This window comes from Tachypleus tridentatus, chromosome 12, assembly GCF_004210375.1.
Source record: "Tachypleus tridentatus isolate NWPU-2018 chromosome 12, ASM421037v1, whole genome shotgun sequence".
Lineage (NCBI taxonomy): Eukaryota > Metazoa > Arthropoda > Merostomata > Xiphosura > Limulidae > Tachypleus > Tachypleus tridentatus.
Genome location: NC_134836.1, coordinates 114,874,109 through 114,894,002, shown reverse-complemented (window position 1 = coordinate 114,894,002; position 19,894 = coordinate 114,874,109). Strand labels below are relative to the sequence as shown.

The 19,894-nt window shown below is 32.9% G+C and overlaps 1 pseudogene across 1 annotated transcript in view; it reads left to right on the top strand.

The window, feature by feature from the left end:
- Window positions 1–6,060: 6,060 nt before the first annotated feature.
- Window positions 6,061–19,894, top strand: part of LOC143235736 (uncharacterized) — a 34,434-nt pseudogene continuing 20,600 nt past the window's right edge. The window contains exons 1-11 of the transcript XR_013019364.1: window positions 6,061–6,370; window positions 7,744–7,856; window positions 8,014–8,099; window positions 9,097–9,287; window positions 9,638–9,707; window positions 10,988–11,112; window positions 11,887–12,072; window positions 12,775–12,948; window positions 13,286–13,352; window positions 16,685–16,864; window positions 19,531–19,693. The product of XR_013019364.1 is annotated as an uncharacterized LOC143235736 (transcript). The remainder of the gene's footprint in view (window positions 6,371–7,743; window positions 7,857–8,013; window positions 8,100–9,096; window positions 9,288–9,637; window positions 9,708–10,987; window positions 11,113–11,886; window positions 12,073–12,774; window positions 12,949–13,285; window positions 13,353–16,684; window positions 16,865–19,530; window positions 19,694–19,894) is intronic.

Below are 19,894 nucleotides of genomic sequence, written 5' to 3'. Positions count from 1 at the left end.
GTTGTAAGGACTGCTATTACATAGCAAAAAAAGTCGCATCATTTATGTATAGGAATGAACAATAGTTCAAAACATTTCTTTGAGAAAACCACAGCTATTCGTTGATTATGATTCAAATGAAAACTAGTTTTCCATAATCATGGAGATTGTTTCATCTCAATCGATATCACCACTATGGCTCTCATCTCTACAGGAAATCAAACTCCAGATTTTTAGCTCTCGTGCAACTTCATAAACTTACTGCTGATCCATTTTGAAAAGGTCCACGACATATCGAGATTTTGTTGGACGCTCTGGTATATGCACCTTGAAAAAACAACAACAAACAAATCTCACATTAATACAAATATTAACACAACGCGTCAGTTTTATATCTGGAATTTTAAAGACGTGGAATATCCTGTTGATATTCATTGTTTTAAAGTAACAAAATAAAAGTATATTTTCTGAAAGTTAAAATTGAAACTTTATTTTCTGAAAATTAAAATTAAAATTTATTTTCTAGAAGTTAAAATTAAAAAAAATGTTCTTTGTGAATGTTAAAATTAAATGCTTATCTTCTAAAAAATTAAAATTAAGACTTCACCTTATGAAAGTTAAATTAAAATAAAAATTATTGTCTGAAAGTAAACAGATGGTTTTATCACAGCCACTCATGGTCACACTCAGCTGAGCAAGTTTTCTCTCATAGTCAACATACACTATCCGTATCCGGGGTACATTCATTCTATTGGTTAACAAGAGGGAATCGTTAATAGTCGCGGCACTTGATAGTCAGGATTACAATAAATTAATCTATGAGAGTTTGGGCAATATAAAGGGTTTGATCTCTTGAGCCCAAAACTGTAATTAGATCTCAAATTGGTTAAAAGATGACAGAGCTATGAGCTAAATGTTGTGTCTGAAGTGACATACACATCACAATGAAATTTGCTTCAGTGATTTTATTAAGATCAAAATAGACTACGTATAAGATACCACGACTGATATAAAAGAAATACATATTGTGCAATTTGGAAAGCTTAGGGTAATAAACAAAAGAAAAAATAGTGTAATATTTGAAATGAATTTAGGATTCTTGCCTATTACAACTATTTTATATTCGTTGGTAAAAAGAGTATCCCAAGAATTGGCAGTGGGTAGTGATGACTAGCTGCCTACCCTCTAATCTTACTATAGTAAATTAGGCATGGTTAGCGAAGACAGCCCTCCTGTAGCTTCATGTGAAATTCAAGACAAAAAACTGACGGTTTTAAGTACAGTCTTCAATTACGGTTTGAAAAGCGTTATGGTCTTCCCATTTAGTTTGGAGATTATTTTTATAGAGAATTATTTTCATTTTGATAATTTCATTTATTGTTTGTTTTTTTTTGAATTTCTCGCATACTTGTACAATGATATTGGCTTCAAAATAATACTCTTCCAGGTTTTTCTGTTGCTATCGTTCAAATCAATAATACTTTTATTACAATTGGTTCCAATCTTTATAAGTTTATTATTATTCCATTAGTTTTCTCTCACTATTCCAATTCTACGTTTCAATTATTCGATAATATTATTTTCGTTCTCCGCTGGTACATCAGTAAGCCTACAGATTTAAACGCTAAAATTAGAGTTCGATTCCCTTCGGTGGACTCAGAAGATGGATCCCGATGCGACTTTGCTGTAAGAAAAGACACGCAGTATTATTCTCGATATAATTTTTATCGTTTTTTTTTGCAGTCATGGTTCTTCCACATTAGTGCTAACAAATTCTGGTATTGTTCTCTTGGAAAATAATTCAACACTTCGTTTTCGCGTTATCTCATTCAGTGTCTTTACGTTTGTCTCTGGAAATACTCCAGTCTATCCAAATCCGTCTGCCCTCTTCCCTTCGAAATCTTTTTTTTTTCTGACCAGACACACTACAGTGTAAAACAAATTGATGGTTAACTCAGTTTATTTTCTAATGAATAATTTTCGTTAAAAATAACTAGCTAAGTCAAGTCTTCGTATATGAACAGTACTAACTGAACTGCTATATAAATCCATTCCTTGTTTATTTTTGTCGATGACAGCATTACGGAAATGGCAAATTTTTTGCTCGCAATTTTTCTGTTTCTCTTTTTTCATTCCTGGCCTGGAGGTAAAGGCGTTCGACTCTAACCTGATCACGGGTTTGAATCTTCATCACCGAATATGCTCGCTTTTTTTCAACTGAAGGACGTGCTCGTGATTTTCTAATGATAATCCTGAGTTGAAATAATGAATTGGTAAGATATGGTTTATTCTCTAACTGGTAGAATTTATATCGATTCTCTGATGCAAATCGCGTGAATCAAAAGCTGTTGGTTATAAAGTAGCTTGCTGTCTCACGAGCGAGATAAGAAAATGAAATTTAATCCTTCAGAACACGTGCAAAATATTTACTTCATTACTACACTGAAAGTATGGATTAATGTGGCGCCATCTTTTGTAGGAGGCTGTATACGATATGAGATCAAAGAATTTACTGATAGAAGTCCTCCGATTGGCAGGCCTGAAGCTTAAAATGCTGAAATTCGCAGTTCGGTTCTCGTAGTGAACAAAAAAGCTAGCTCAATGCGGCTTCGCTCTAAAACTATCAAGTAACCGCTGACAGAAAGTGTGTATAGAATAACTTAAGATATACACGTACAGTTAATATCTTAGCATGCAATTAAACAGTAGTTGAACTATCAGGTTTATCCTTTTCTATTTATGTGTTTAAATTTCTTCATCAAACCTAGAAAAATAAGAAAAGTAACATGTCGAAGTTTGGTACATCAAAATTTATTTCAATGAACTCAAGACCCATTGTTTGTACAACAATAAACTTTGAAATTTCATCAACACGTAACGCACGAGAATACATTCAGTTGAATATAATATTGTAATCTGTCAAACGTATGTGGCATTATGATAATATCGAAAATAAATACTTGTATGTTTTATACTTTCAGAAAGCAAACACCATTACAACTTCCACATGAAAAAAAAAGTTGTGTCGGTGGGCCTAACCTGATATTTTGAGGTAATTTTAGTTATATTTCGATACATTTACATTTTGTTAACTAGTTTATGATTATTTTAGAACCATAACGAAAATATAAACTACAAAGAAAATCACGACAGTTTACGATTTCGTCACATTTTGCAACGGAAATAAAACAAAATCCGTTCTCCATGAAAATAATTATCTTGTTGCGATAGTTGCATCAGATACCAATCCAGTTCTTTATTTACATGTAGTTTAGGGTATAGCGACTGTGTGAAAACGATAGTTTAAGATAACAACGGAGTTTTCCTGTACAAAGGAAACAACTAAATAATAATTCATTACATAAATTTTGTCAATCGTTGCATCTTCAGGAGAGGTCGACGATCTCTCGGATGTGAAGATGACTGTAACAGTTTCATACCTGAGGCTTAGGACTGAATATATGTTTTTTTGGTTATGCCGTTTTGCTGATGGTCATGATATATTCATTATTTTAAGCTGTAGGTGAGGCAGTCTATTGAAAAATATTCATAAAAACGCTGAAACTGGGACTTCATGTTGCAGGTATCACCTTTATCATGGTTCACGTCACTGAAAGAGATAATAAAATCGTATATTTTAGGCTCTGCAGTCTGATACTGTACACGTTACAATTTTATTATTTTAATTCAATATTGTCAGAAGATGTTCATGTCCTATACAAGTTACATATCCTCACGCTACAGGTTTGTCTAACTAATTTTTAGTTAGAATTGGAACAATCTCATGCGGTTATTTATCCTGTTTATTTCAGGTTTCGTGATCGGAGGTTAGACTCAATTTTGATTTGTTGATGTCAACTCCTATAGTCTTTTACACACGATAAAATAATGCCTAATAAACCACGAAGTGTTAGTTATGTTTCATTCCTAATCTCACTTTTCAAATTCATCAAAAATTGTGAATTTTTTCATTGAGAATGAAAAGTAACTAAAGGCAAATGAATTTCTTTTATTCCTTACCCTCCGAATAGAAGTTCGAATATCTTCTTCGTCTTCAGGCAATACTACATCACCTTGTGGACCTGACACTGGATGAACACGGCCACGAATTTTTCTGTGTCGGTCTCGTTTTTGCTAATTTTTCAAAAATATGTATATCATTTTATTTATACAAAGTGTAGCATACTTTATGATAAAATGATTTTGAATATGTAAATCAAATCAAGTGACACTTACAGCTTGTATAAAGATGCGGTTGAACGGCATCTTTTAGAACCACTTTATGACCTTATTTGACGTTTAGTAAATAGAGTGACGCCAAAGAAAGCTGAAGAGTTGGCGGTGGGTGATGATGGCTAGCTGCCTTTTCTATAGTCATTCACTGCTAAATTCAAACCAAACCAATTTCTTCAAGACCATATTCATACAACTAGGAAATTACACATTCGGTGTAGAATATAACAATATCCAAGAAAACACACGAGCAGGAAACGAAGAAGAAATAGATTATAAAAGAAAACTAATAAAGAAAACTGTTCAATCGACAGAAAAATAGTAAATTTAAAATAATAAAAATGTGTAGATATTCAAATATCATAATTCACAGAGATGTAGAAGCCACATGTTGCATCGCCAAGGTTTTGGGGCCTGTTGATTTATCAGAAAATATATCATTAATTAGGCAAGTAGAATTTAGACATAGTTTATTCTCAGCGCAAAGCTACATTATGCTAGATACGCTTTTTCCACAAGGGGAATCGAACATCGAAATTTTTGCGCCACGCAATGCTAGATACGCGCTATCCACCGGCAGATCGAACCCCGAATTACAACCCTGTAAATTCATAAATCTTTCGCTGACGCAGTGGGATTATATAACTTAATGATTGACAAATGTGCCTTCAGGTGATTCATCTTTGTACTTTACCATGTTGGAACACACTTACACCAATGTTGAACATTATTTATGTTGAGAAAAAAGTAACATTTCTTTCACAGAAAATGTGTTAATATAGGTTTTATCTCCTGGTTTTACACAGTTGTATTTTCTTCCAGAGTCCTTTTAAGAAGGATATTCTAGAAGTCAAGTGAGGGAATCAACTACACTTCGTCCTTTGTTAGTGACAAATAGCCCTCGCTTTTGTGCTGAGCAGGAAATGACGTACATGTTGGAAAGGCTTATTTGTAACTACGAATAAGCTAAACAGTTATCACTATCGTGATGATCAGGTAGATTTTGAAAATATATGCTGCAAAAGTAACCTTCAACTAGAAAACGTCGTATTGATGGATAAGTAATTTTTATGCGCGTTTAAGAAAAAACGTTTCAATTATAGAATTTATTAATAAAAAGATACAAGACACCCTATAAAGTTACAAACAAAAAAGTACCATAAAAGTAATAACAGTATAAAAACGTAAATATACGGCTAGCGAAGATAGCCCTAGTGTAGCTTTCACCGAAATTCAAATCAAACAAACCTTCAACCTCCAGTGGTTATTCTCACAGTCTTTGTCCACTTTTAAACACTTTTATCCTACCTCCAAATAATCAATCTGTCTTTAATGTCTTTACTTTGGGTTATATATCGACTTTCATATGTCATCAACCCTTTCATGTGTTATTTCATAGTCTCTGACATCTATAAATGCACTTGTCACAGCAATACTTGTCAAAAGCCGTAGTCACAATTTCAGATTACCTCAACTCACTTATCACAGAAATTATAAATACCTTAGAACATTATTATCATAGTTCCAGCATCTCAACGATATAGACTGTACACATTTGAAGTGCAAGCTGCTTATCTCCATTTTGTCATATATATACATATACATGCTGGTATGTCCTTCAACAAATTCTCGCCAGGAAATACGATAAATATAAATTATAACTAAGGACACTGCTTATTTTCTAATATATTTGTAATGATAAGTTATTTTTTAACCTTGGATTTCCTACGCTGATTCCTAATCTATCTACATTAATAAACCCTAATCCCATCTGTTCGTCAGTGTACAGGTACCGTGTGGGATGAATGTAAACTGAGAACGTAGCGAGATACTTTAACAACCTAAACATTTCTGCTCGTGACTTTAATCGTCAGATGTATCCGACCTTTTCTCGAGAGTGAACACTAAATGTCGCCCATGAAAGAATTAACCATGATTTTAGGCAGCGTTCCTAGATACTTGAATGACTGGTACGTCACCATATTTTTACTTTGTCTATCTTTTGTTCTTACGTTCATACCATCTTGGATAAGATGGTATAAGGTGAGAAACACAATCAATAAACTCCCAGGAATTGACTTCCGAAACCCATTCATTGGTAACGCGTCATTGGTCATGCGACATAAGGATGCCAGAACGATAGATAACATCAACTTGAGTAAGTAGACTTAGAGCTCTAAGGCATTAATAACGTGTTATTTTAGTGTGTTTTCTGTTTAGAACATTAACTAAGTAATCCTTAAGAGACTTATTAGTGTAGTTGAATTGACGTTCCCCTCATGTTGCGAACATGCGCCACGACGCAGTGGTCTGGCAGATATTGCGTATCGAAAACATTACTAAACATTATGAGTTTCTGATGTGTAAAACATGACTATTATAATATTTTATAAGCACTGCTTACGTGATAAAATATAAATTGTTAAACTTAAGTTGATACAACTGTGACATGAAACAACAATTGCTATTATATTTATAAAGCTTATACAGTTTTGCATTTTGATTAAAAAAAAAACACTTAAAACATCTAGACTTAGAAAGGAAAGTGTTCAACATTTATACCCAAAGAGAAGCTTTTAATCTACAAATATCACACGTGCATGTTAAAATAAAATTGATTTACAGTTTATGATTTTGTCTCAGCCGTCCGTTAAGTACAGCGGTAAGTCGAAGGACTTACAACGCTAAAATCAGGGTTTGATTCCCTCGGTGGATTCAGCTTTGCTATAAGAAAAACGCATGATTTTGCCTCATGATGCCATGTTGAAATATATAAAGTTTGAAACACCTGCTTATGAGGTAGTATCTTTATTTCTCTAAAGTGTTCGTCTGTGACAGTGAGACATGATCACGTACAACATTTATTCATAAATACTGCTCTTTAATTACGTGGGAACGTCTTTAAAAGGAACCATGTTGAAATGTGTTACATGTTTTTAATCCTGTTATATTCGAAATTAAAATATTTTCTTTACCGTCCATATTTTTCTTTTAGAAGAAGTTAGATGTCGTTTGAACCTGACCCCGCATATCTTTAAGACTTAAAATCTCAGAAGGTAAATGTAATCGAGCTTTCCAACTGAGTTCGTATTGAGATATAATGCATGTCTTGCTGTCTAAGTACCTTTATAAATAAGGTCAATCCCACTATTTGTTGGTAAAGAGAAGCCCAAGAGTTAGTGATGGGTGATAATGACTAGCTGACTTCCCACTTGTCTCACACTGTTAAGTGAAGGACGGCTAGCTGGTGTAGCTTTGCGCGAAATTTAGAAACAAAGAAACAATAATTGTAAATTAATGTGCCGCCGGTTTTTAGCAAAATATTGCAAAACTAACAATAACAAATAAATTGTTACATCACACACCTGAAAGGTCTCTGTGTTACTAAAAGAAATATGAAGGTTTCCAAATTTCATTTCATACGGAACCAATTTTTGAGGAAGTTTCTATATTAAATAAGGGTGCATGAAAAACGTTGAGAAACAATTCCGTAAACAGCCCGTACTGACGATTCATATTTACTTTATTTAGTATTGTTCCAAGTCACTTGTGGGTTCGCTCAATTGTTTCACAAGGAAAGGATATATCGTTTCTGGAATGGAATTCGACCTTCTGTAGCGTTTTTTAAACCAGAAACTATAGAGGTAAGTAAACAAACATCGCATTCATTCCAACATTACCTTACACATATAAGGTATAAGCAAAATATTAATATTAAGGAACTAAAACCGTTGTTACAAAATACCACATTGTGATCAGTGCGTGGAACTGATGTAATATATGATGGATTTTTTATTTCAGGTGATTCTCAGAAGTTCCACAATATTAGAAAAATCAACTGAATATTCTTTTTTGCATCCATGGCTGGGATCAGGATTGTTGACAAGGTAATTAATAAAATCAGGGCCTTAAAACCACTATTCCTACGGGGACACCAAACATACCCAGCTCATAACATTTTTCAGTTATATTGTCAATGCATTTACCCCAGATTTATATAGACCCAAGAAGATAATACATACACGAGTTATACTTTAAAGACTGACAGAAACAGTACATGTAAGCGATTATTAAGATATAAATAAGTTTAATTGTTTAGAATAAATATACGCACACACATAGACATATGTAATTATTTTAAAATGATACCATTATGTAAATATGGTAAAAATAACATTATAATGAATTTCACAAATAACCACTGAATAGTTTTTTAGTGTTTTTTTTCTAACATTCAAAAGACATTTCTTGCAAAAATACATTAATCATGACAAATAACCAAGACAACAATAGCTACGTTTTTATGAATTAACATAAATTATTAATATTTTGTTTTAGTAGGATGAGATTCAATGCCTATTATTATTTGTGTTTAGACCAGCCAAATACAATGCTACCATTCATAATATTTCTTTGGTTTTAAAATACAAACACAGTTATAACAAATGTTTAATTATGTGTTTTATACAGCGTGTTATTCAGCTGACTCATAGTTTCTACGTCTGTGGACGTTCTATGTTTTGTTTTATAGGAGGATTTCAACACATTTTGGGGAATTTAAAGATGATTTTTAAAATTAGAGATAATTAAACGCAGATGATAGATTTCAAATAAAAATACATACTATGAAAACTAATTTGGATAAAAACTCTGATGTCAAATACAAAAGGGTTAATTTCTATTACGTAAATTGTACTTTTGATTTTTACTGTACACACGACTTGTATTGTTGACTGAAAACTTCTTTCGTGAAGAAACACTGATCTTATTGGACGTTGAATCGATATTGTCGTATCACGTCTTCACGATGGAATAGTCGTATCATATCGACATACTTTTAATATATATATATATATTAAAATGTTTATCGTATTTGATACATAGTTTCGGGAGTAAATGGAGAAGAAGACGAAAGTTGGTAACTCCTGCATTTCACTTCCGAATTCTTGAAGACTTCATTCCAATGTTCAACGAACAGAGCCAAATCTTAGTGGAAAAGTTGAGACAAGCGCAGAGCGAGAAATGGGTGGACATAGCTAAATATGTTACTCTTTGTACGTTGGACATAATTTGCGGTGAGCTTTCATTTTCCCACTTCGGATTTGGTTTATTTTTAATTTCGCGCCAAGCTACACGAGTACTTTGCGGGAAAGTAAGAAAAACCCAAACCACTTATATCTGAAAAACCTGTTACGTATTTTAGAAGAGAATAAACCTATAAACTGATTTTAACTGTGACATTCTTGTAAATTTGAAAGTTTATTCTACCGGTAAAATCAATGTTAACAAAAGATAAAAATTTCGTCACAAATGTCTTTTGAAAAAAAAAAAAAGTCGTCGGACAGTCTTTGATACAAATTACTCTAGACATTATAAAACAATTGATGATAATTATTCGTCTATAAAAAATTCAACTATATTTCAGAAAGTGCAATGGGGATAAAGATTTGTACCCAAGAAAATACAGACTCGTCCTATTTGAAATCTTTGTACGAGTAAGCATATATTTCATTTTTCTATAGTTTTGTTGGATTCAAAGGAAATGGTACAATAAAAGTAAACTGTCAAGTGAAAATGAAGTAAACTTTAGTAAATATAAGTAAAACGTAATAATACAAAACAGAAATTTACTAGAGATCGAAAAGTAAGTCACTTTTTGGGATATATTACACTCCCAACTATTGTAATGTAGGAACAATAAAAACAATTTAAGTGTAAAAAAATACATGTTGATTTTGTATGTAGATTTTAAAATATTATCACATCCAACCCTGCCCCCCGCTAGTACAGCGGTAAGTCTACTAATTTACACTGACAAAATCAGGGTTCGATTCCTCTCGGTGGGCTCAGCAGATAGTTCGATGTGACTTTGCTGTAAGAAAAACACACCCATCCAATATATTGTCCTTTACTCGTTTGTTTAATGTACATGTTGATATTACTAAAATAGCAAAGAACTGTGAAAAGATACAGCATTACTAAAATAATTTTATCGTGTTTTCCTTACGTTTCTGTTCCTTACTTGGACTATTCAGAAACGGACTAGTAGTTGGACGCAGGGTCAGGAGTCCCCAGTTTCTGATACAGAAATAAAACAAAATGGAAAAGAAAAGATACAAGTAGTGGAAACATTGTTTATTAGTTTTGTGGGATATTTCATGCTCATATTTCTCCGTGTAAGAGGTTTTGTGCAGTTTGTAATATGCAAGATGTTTAAAGATACCGTAAACAAACTTTTTTTCCAAATTATTATGATAAAGTTAAAGCTTATCAAAAACCTTTGGTGGAATCTCTTCATCGGTATCGACGGTGTGATTACTAAACTTCCCAGCCCTCTTTCTATCCCATCAGTGGGCATCGGTTGACATAACTTGAAGGAAAGAAATATAATAAATTCCCGGTTATTGGCAATGGCTTCAACCTTTATTTTTACAACGCCAGAGTTTTAACATGACAGGGTTTATTGACGAGAAAAATAAGACGAATTACGAAACTACTGAGGTTTATATATACGTTTGACGAATATTAGTTTATGCAGATGTTGTAGAGATATTGCTATATTTATGTTATAGAATAATAAAGAAGTTAAACTTGGGTAGGTACATTTTTTGTTTTATTTTTTACGAGAACAACGAACGATTTATGCTTAACTCGACGCACCTTCTTTAAGGTTTTAGGCTTAGCACAGTAACTTCAATAATAGAACCCCGTGATAATATTTTCTATTCAGTAAATAGTGCATAGTATGATAATAATTTCTTTTTTCTTTACAAAGGGTTGGTGAAACGTTCGCGTGTCGTATGATACGACCGTGGCTTTGGCCTCTGGTATTATTTTCACTATCTTCTTATGGGCGTCGTTTCAAAAGGTTTAACAGAACTACACAACTTTACCAGAACGGTAGGTAATTACGAAAAGTTACACAAATAGCCCAAGAGACTTAATGGTACAAATAATAAATGATAAGTAAGTACTCTAGCCTTCATATTAATTTCTTTCTTCATTAACTATGAGTTTGAGTTTTGTTAAAATTGTGGAAGAACAACAGATTACTGAAAAAAAACGTGAAAAAAAAGAAAGTGAAATGGAAATGTTATGTTTCACAACTCAGACTTTATCTTTATGTCCATATATTATTCATTATGATAAACGTTTTCTATAGTTTCAGGCTTTTATAAAGAATAGTTAGGACTTAATGGTACGAAACTCTATTAAAATCCTTTATTAATTTATTAATTTTTTTGTGATTTATGTATATGTATATTACTTATGCACTTAAATCAGCATAAACGTACTTATTATGTTAAATTAAAAATACATTTTGGGTGAACCCAGGATCCATTAAACGGCCAGAAGGTGTACGCCGTAGACAAGTTCCAGGGTGCTAATAAAGGTGATACGTTTGATGTATCCACATACAGAAACCATCGTGCAGACTAATTGGGTAAGACAAAGCTGTGAAAAAAAACAACAAAAGAGGATATCTAATTCCGTTAGTTTAAACTTTAAAACAAATTAAACATACGATCCTGACTTTTAAACATAGTTATTTAACATACTCATGTGAGTATATTGCAGGTTTGAAGCAGCGTCTATAGAATAAAGATATTATGGTTAATAGGAGATTTCTGGTCTAATGTTTTAATTAACAAATTTGATGACACTTTTTTCTAGATAATTCGTAATCGTAAAGCCCAGATACTGGTGATCCGAGCTTCTGGTAATGAACAGGATGATAGTAACGATAATAAATTGAAGACGAGGCAACCTTTGCTAGACCTGATGATTAACCATCATTTGAGTGATCCCAGCTTAACCCTGGAAGACATTCGTGAAGAAGTGGACACTTTCATGTTTGAGGTAAAACGTTGGAATTTATATTCACTTTGTCCATTCCAACCTTGATCCTTTCTCTATTCATCCACCCACTACTGCCTACTTACATTTTTAATTACTCTCCAGATTTTCTTTCAGTCTTCCTATCTTTCTGTTGAAAAGTGTTATTTTATTCGATAACACATTTATCTACGTTTTTATTCAATGATGTAAACTTATTTACGCGTTTATTCAATAACACACGTTTATCCACGTGTTTATTCAGTAGCATGTATGTATTTACATATATATTCAAAACTGTTCACTTAGTCGTTTTGTTTCTGTAACCTACTTTCCCATGTTTATACCTAATTCACAATTTTACCAGCCTGACTTACCATTCATATAAAACCGCATGAGAATATAGTCCAGAAATCTACTATTCTTCGAAGATCATCAACCAATTCAGTGCCATAAGTTTACCTTACAACCTATGTGGTTAAAACTAGGTGTTTAAAACACTCGCTCAACAATTGATACAACCAAACAACTTGGTACCATAAGTTTACCTTACTAGGTGTTTAAAACACTCGCTCAACAATTGATACAACCAAACAATTTGGTATTATAAGTTTATCTTACTATATGTTTCAAAAGCACACAGTCAACCAAATAATATATGTGTATAGATATATAGAAATATATATATATGTGTGTAGATATATAGCTATACATCTATTTAAACAGGGACATGACACGACTGCTATGGGAATTAGCTGGACACTTTATCTGATTGGTTTGGATTCGTTTGTTCAGAAAAAAATACAAGACGAACTGGACTCAGTATTTGGAAATGATACCGAAAGGTCCATTACAATAGAAGACATTAAACAACTGAAATACATGGATTGTGCTTTGAAAGTACGTAGGTTAATCCCTTGTTTTATTATTATTATTAATTATTCGTGTTAACAGTAGTAATAGCTTTAAATACTTTGTTTCTCTGTGTTAAATACATCTTATTATTACAGAAGTCACTTTTCTTGTTTCTTCATATCCATTAAATTTTCAACTTGAAAAGAGATTTTAAAATATTTCCCGGTAGCATAAAATTATTATTTTACCCAGTTGTCAATAATGTGCTCAAATATATAATTTTATTAATTATAATTCATTGTTGTTCAGCACAACTTATAACTTAATTTATTTTGTTATCTTTTAAATCTGCACACAAACTTCGACCTTCTCTCCGATTCAGGAGGGTCTACGAATTTTCCCCCCAGTTCCTTTCATCGGAAGAACATTACGAGAGGATGTTGTAGTCAGTAAGTCCAAAGTTTCATTCATCTTAATAAGTTATCACGGTTACATTCATGTTAATGGTTTCAATCTCTCTTTTTGTTTTAACGAAAACCTAACAGTGACTTTGGATTAATAGTTATATACTGCGAGGTTAACAACAATGAAATGTTGTTTGGCCAATCATAATGAGGTTTTACCTGCTGTACAGTAATTGGATATTGGTTGGCACATCGTAGTGAGGTTTCTACTTGATTTATAGTAATGAGGTGTTGGTTAATTAACAACAATTAAGAGTCTATTTTTAACAATAATGAAACGTGAACTAAATGTTGCTTAATTATGAACAGATGATAAAGATTTCTTTTCAATGACGAGAAAACCCTCTTGTAGAGAAAAATATATATAGAAATGGCTGGTTTGGATTGAGAAAATTTTTTATGTAGAGGAGCGAACAACGTTTCGACCTTTTTCGGTCATCGTTATGTTCACAAAGAAAGAAAGAGGTAACTGACCGATAGCTGACCACATGTTTGAAAGGGGTTGTGTTACTGAGTGTAGGAATGTAGAGGGCGTGCTTGTATGTTTGATTATATTTATAAATATTGGTATAATGGTGTTCCTTTGTATTGGGCTTGAGTTGTTGTATAAGTAAGGCTTCTTTAATTTTGCGTTTGTTTATGTTTGTTTCTTTATTTAGTATTTGGGTGTTTTCTACGATTATGTCGTGTTCATTTGATTTGAAGTGATGAAAACGTGTGAAGGTGACTTTTTGTGTTCTTTGAATCTGGTTTCCATTTTTCTACTTGTTTCTCCAATATAGAAGTCGTGTCAGTTATCACGTTGTATTTTATAAATAATGTTGGTGTGGTGTTTGTCAGTGTAGTTTTTACACAGTATAGACCTTAGTTTTGTGCCTGGTTTTTGAATAAATTTGGTATTAACTGGAAAGTCATATTTTGTTATTAGTTTTTGACAAATATTGGTTATTTTTCTGCTGATGTCGGGAATATATGGTATGCAGCAGTATATGGTTTCATGATTTTTTAATTCGTGGGATATATTTACTTTTTTGGTTGATTTTGCTTTATGTCTAGGCGTGTGCGTATAATGTTTTCTACGGTTTGTGGAGGAAACTTATTGATGTTGATGAAGTATTGTTTTACTTTGTCTAATTCGTCGTTAATTTTATCTGACGAGCATAGTTTTATGGCTGTGTTTATTTGGTTTCTTAGTATGTTGAGTTTTGGTTTTGTTTTATATCCCAAGGAATATATAGGGTGATTTTTCGGTGGATTTCTGTTTTAAATTGTGTATCGGTTCTTGTAATTTTGAGGTTAAAATATGATATTTGATTGCTTTCTTCCTGTTTACATCTGAAGTTAATGTTGGGATGTATAGAGTTAATGTGAATGAAAAAATTAAGTGTGAGTTCTGTAGATGTGATTCCCGCAATCATGTCGTCTACATATTTGTACCAGTATAGTGATGGATGTAATGCTGTGTTAATTGCTTGTGTTGTTTGCATCTTAGTTTTTCTAGTTTTTTAATGTGGCAGACCTTTTGTCCCTGACACTCCTAGTGTTGATTTGGTTTATGTTTCGTTGTATAAGAACGTAAAACTCTGGTTTAATGCAACATGCCAGTTAATGGTCCAGGTTCATTTTATGTTTTGTAAGTCATGCAGTTCTTTGTATTTCGTGTTCAACATGGCTTTAAGTAGTTTTTCTGTAAATTTTGGATAATGTTTGTGCATTGATTAAAATTTTTTGATGGTTTTACCTTTACAAAGTTAGGGATTAGTTGTTTCTTTCTTCCTTAAACAATTTTATTCAAAGAATTTTCTTATAAAACCGTCAACATAATTTCGCAAAACAGAAAGCTAAAAAACAATCTTACAAAATGAGACATTAATTCCATTAAAAAGCTAAAACAAGACAAAAATATAAGAATTCTAAAAGCAGATAATGGAAACGCTATAGTCATAATGAACACGTATGAATACATCCAAAAAAATGAAGAACTTCCTAAACAAAATACCACTAAAAATGAAAAAAACAAACACAATTTCAAAAACACTTTATTCCTACCTACACAAGACCAACTCACGCACACCACAAATATATTGTACGGCATCCCCAAACCTCATGAACAAGATTGTCCATTACGACCAATAATGTCCACATATGAATCGTTTACTTACAATCTTGGTAAATACATAACATGGGCATTCTCCAAATAGGTAACATTAACCAGCTCATTCATCAAAGACTTTTTCAATTTCAAGTCTAATCTGAAGCCTGCAAGATAGCCTTGGAACTCTATATCCGAGATCCTAACCCATCAATAGACATTACCAGCAACCAACTAGCAACCTTCATAGATCAAGTCAAACTTCATGTTCAACAACCACAACTATATACAAACAAATGGCCTAAGGATGGGTAACCCAGTATCACCAGTTCTAGCCAATATTTTTATGTTCGCTCCTCTACATAAAAAAAATTTCTCAACCCAAATCAGCCGTTTTTACATATATGAAGATTTCTTTTCCTTTTCACCAGAAGGGAATTTGAAAAGGTAACTTATTGAATTCTATGGAATTCCAGAACAAAATTCACATACCTAAATTAATTTAGATTACTGTGTGGTGAAGTGAAACGGACTCTAAACCTCATACATAACTGATGTATGGTTGGTGAACAATAATACGATGTGTTGTTTCAACGTTAATAAGAAAGGTGTTGGTTGTTAAACAACGGTCACTTAATGATTGGTCAGCAGAAGTGGTTACAATATTTTGTCTTATAAAGAATGCTAAACAAAAGTCAGTTATTTGGAGTCAAGCATAATAACAAGTTTTTACTGGTTTTTTTTCTTGGCTAAAAGTAATTAAATATTGGCTAAATAAGAATGTAGGTAAAATTATTTCAATTTTTTTTATCTAAAATGTTTAGGTTTATATCATCACGTCAAAAGTTTTTGCTTTGTTAATTTTTAAACTTTATCACTATTTTCCCGATAGATGGTCGAAGGCCACTTAGAGATGTAACCTGTTTCAACCACTCTATCCCCTCTACGGTAAGTGTTGTTTATTAGTCAGTCATTAGACACTAAAATGACATCACATAAGGAACGCTTAACGTTGTAGTTTGTACTGTTGTGACTTTAGTAAAACGTACGAATGACGTGAATCGCGAGGAGAATTATGCATCTACAATACAGCGAGATATATGAATGCAAAAGCAATAAATAAAATATTTGTTACTTTTAATTTTGGTTTTATTTATTCTTGATACAAAACACATTTGGGGACTCTGTGGAAGTAGAGCTATTTTTGTTTTTGTTGTTTTAATAGATGGCTACCATATACCTCAAGGCAGTACTTGTTTTTTGAATATTTATATGCTGCACCGAAACCCAGACGTATTTCCAAACCCGGAAACATACGATCCGGATCGTTTTCTACCTCAGCATATAACAGGGCGTCACCCATACGCTTATCTTCCTTTCTCTGCTGGCCCTAGAAACTGTATTGGTAAGTATAGATTGCAGCTATCAATATATGGTAAATAGGACTAACAACTGATTATCTCCAGTCCGTACGAGCTGTGTTAGTAGCTTCGTAACAGTTATTCATAAAAGTTATGTTGCTAATGGATCTCGCTTTTGGATATACATGAAATAATTTGAGTCGTCATTTACGTAAGGAAATCGGTTTTAGTTGTCAATAATCTGTTTAGAATTTTGCTCGTAGCTACACAATGGCTATCTGTACCAGCCGTTCCTAATTTAGCAGTGTGAGTAGTAGAGGGAAATTAGCTAGTTATCACCACCCACCGACAACTCTTGAACTACTTTTTTACCAACGAATAGTGGGATTGACCGAAACATTATATAACGCCTTCCAAGCTGATAATAACTCTTAAAGGGCGAACATATTTGGTGTGACTGTTGTCATTTCATCAATGGGAATTCGAACTCGCAACCCTCGGATTACGAGTAGGCCTTAACCACCTGGGTCATGGATTTGGATTCCTGTCACACCAAACATGCTCTCCCTTTCAGCCGTGGGGGCATTATAATGTGACGTTCAATTCCACTATTCGTTGGTAAAAGAGTAGCCCAAGAGTTGGCGGTGGGTTGTCATGACTAGCTGTTTTCACTCTTGTCTTACACTACTAAATTAGGGACAAATAGCGCAGTCAGCTTTCGTGTAGCTTTGCACAAATCCAAAGCAAATCAAATATATTTTATTTCATGGGAAGATTTTTCAATACAAGAGAAACATGGTCAGTATACTGCGTTTAATTAACAGCAGATGTTCATATGTATAAAACGAGAAATACAATATCTTGTGAGATAGCAAATTCTAATTTTTTTGTGATTATGGTTGTGTTAATTGTTCAGTTATTGTTTCCTTCTATCGTTTAATTTGTCTGTGAATTTTAAGTTGCATTAAAACGTTAACTCACTTTCTACATAATTATTTGTAATTTGTGTAAATATATATATTTGTGTATGATGAAACTGACATCAGATTCCGTAGCAATGACGTACAGTAGAATATGTAAATTTATGATCACATGAGGATGTACTCTCGTGATCTACTCTGTGAATATATACCCTGCCAGAAGCTTCATCGAGAGAGTGTCCCAAGATAGTTATTATGAGATGTAACTTTGCTGTTTGTCACTCGACGTCACTGTAATACTGAATTTCCACATTTTTTGTGGGGGGATTAGTTGTTGTTTTTTCTACTTATTTTTCCCGGTTCCATTATTATTGCTCCCCAGTGGCATGTCTGCGGACGCACACCGCTAGAAACAGGGTTTCGATACTTGTGGTGGGCAGAGCACAGACAGCCCGCTGTGTAACGTTGTGCTTAATTCCAAACAAACAAATGTAAACGAGTATATTTGCCCCCAAGTGGCACAGTCGAATGTCTATGGACTTACACACTAAAAACAGGGTTTCGATACCCCTAGCGGGTAGAGCACAGATAGCCCATTGTGTAGCTTTGTGCTTAATTCTAAACAAACAAACAAAACCATTATTATTGATTTATTTATGGTAATTGTTCATGTAGGTATGAAAAGTCCTGGTTTGGCATTTGTTTATTGACATTGTTCTGGTAAGTATTGGATATATTTTTAAATGTTATAGTGAACACATTTGTTTTGTTGTTGAAGCTTGACTGTAACGGCGTTTTCATTTTAGACCATAACAACTTCCAAATTTAAGAACGAATAATATAGGTAGGTTTAATTATCATATTTAATCATGTAGACAGGTAAGTGTAGGTTTTCACTACTTCATAGGGTCTGGCATATCCTTGTAGTTAGAAGCGGTAAACTCGTAACATGAAAGTTCCAAATTCGAATCTCCGTCGCCGAACATGCTTGTTCCATGTGGTTGATAATTGGGCTAACCACACATGTGTGAAACTTCTTGACTTATAAAACATCGGCCGCCACCAAAGTAGTTTAGATTAATGTTATAATGAGTAAATATATCATAATTGAAAGTGTAATGACAATTAATGAAATTAAAACCTATTTGTTTTTATTATGTACTTCCAGCAGAGAGCCGCAAAAATGTTTACGGTAAAAGCAGTATCTTATTACAATAATATTACTTTAAATACAAAATTCCTAAAATAATACAAAATAATTTTGATCGCAAACACTAAAATATGCGAATCCAGTCGTTCTTGTTGAAGGAACGACCCGTGTTTGATAAACAGATAAACTCCGACTATAATTTGTGTCTATGTTTTGCTTTACTTAGGACTAAACTTTACCGAACGTAAGTACTATCAGTAAATAAATGTATAATGTACGATCTGACGTTAGACATTAAAAAAAAAGTTGTAGGTTTTAATATGTGATTGTACAAAATGTATACTGAATAATGTTTATATTTATCCGTTATTTATATACGTTCAAAATCAAGTGCGCACGCATACGTGTCTATTATAGATAGCAAATTACGAGCGCATTCTATTATTGTTGTAGATTAGCGAGGAAAACTCTGAACATGAATGAGGATATGACCATATTTATTTATTTGGCTACAATTACTAGAGTAATTCATTACCCTACGACTACGCCAGCCCTTTAGGTTTTATATACTGATATAAAATATTTTAGACACAAATATTTGAAATATTTTTTATTAATTATGGATTTTAAATATTTACAGGACAAAAGTTTGCAATGATGGAAGAGAAAGTTGTAATAGCAAATATTCTTCGCAATTTTAAAGTGACTTCCTTGGACCCAAGAGACAAGATAAAAATCGACGCAGAATTAGTGCTTCGGCCTAAACAAGGATTACGGATGAGAATAGAACCTCGGGTACGAGAGTAAACCAAAAAGGAATTAAACAAAGAAATCGGTATCACTACTCTCTGTATAAGAAGAAATTTTACTAAGTTCATTCTGAACTTTTGTGTGTGTGATGGGTGGTTTGCCTTTTTCTTTTTGTTGTTGTTTCAGATAGTTTACGGTTAAAACATTGTATATCTACCAAAAGTAGGGTTAGCTTACCTTCTACAAGTAATCGG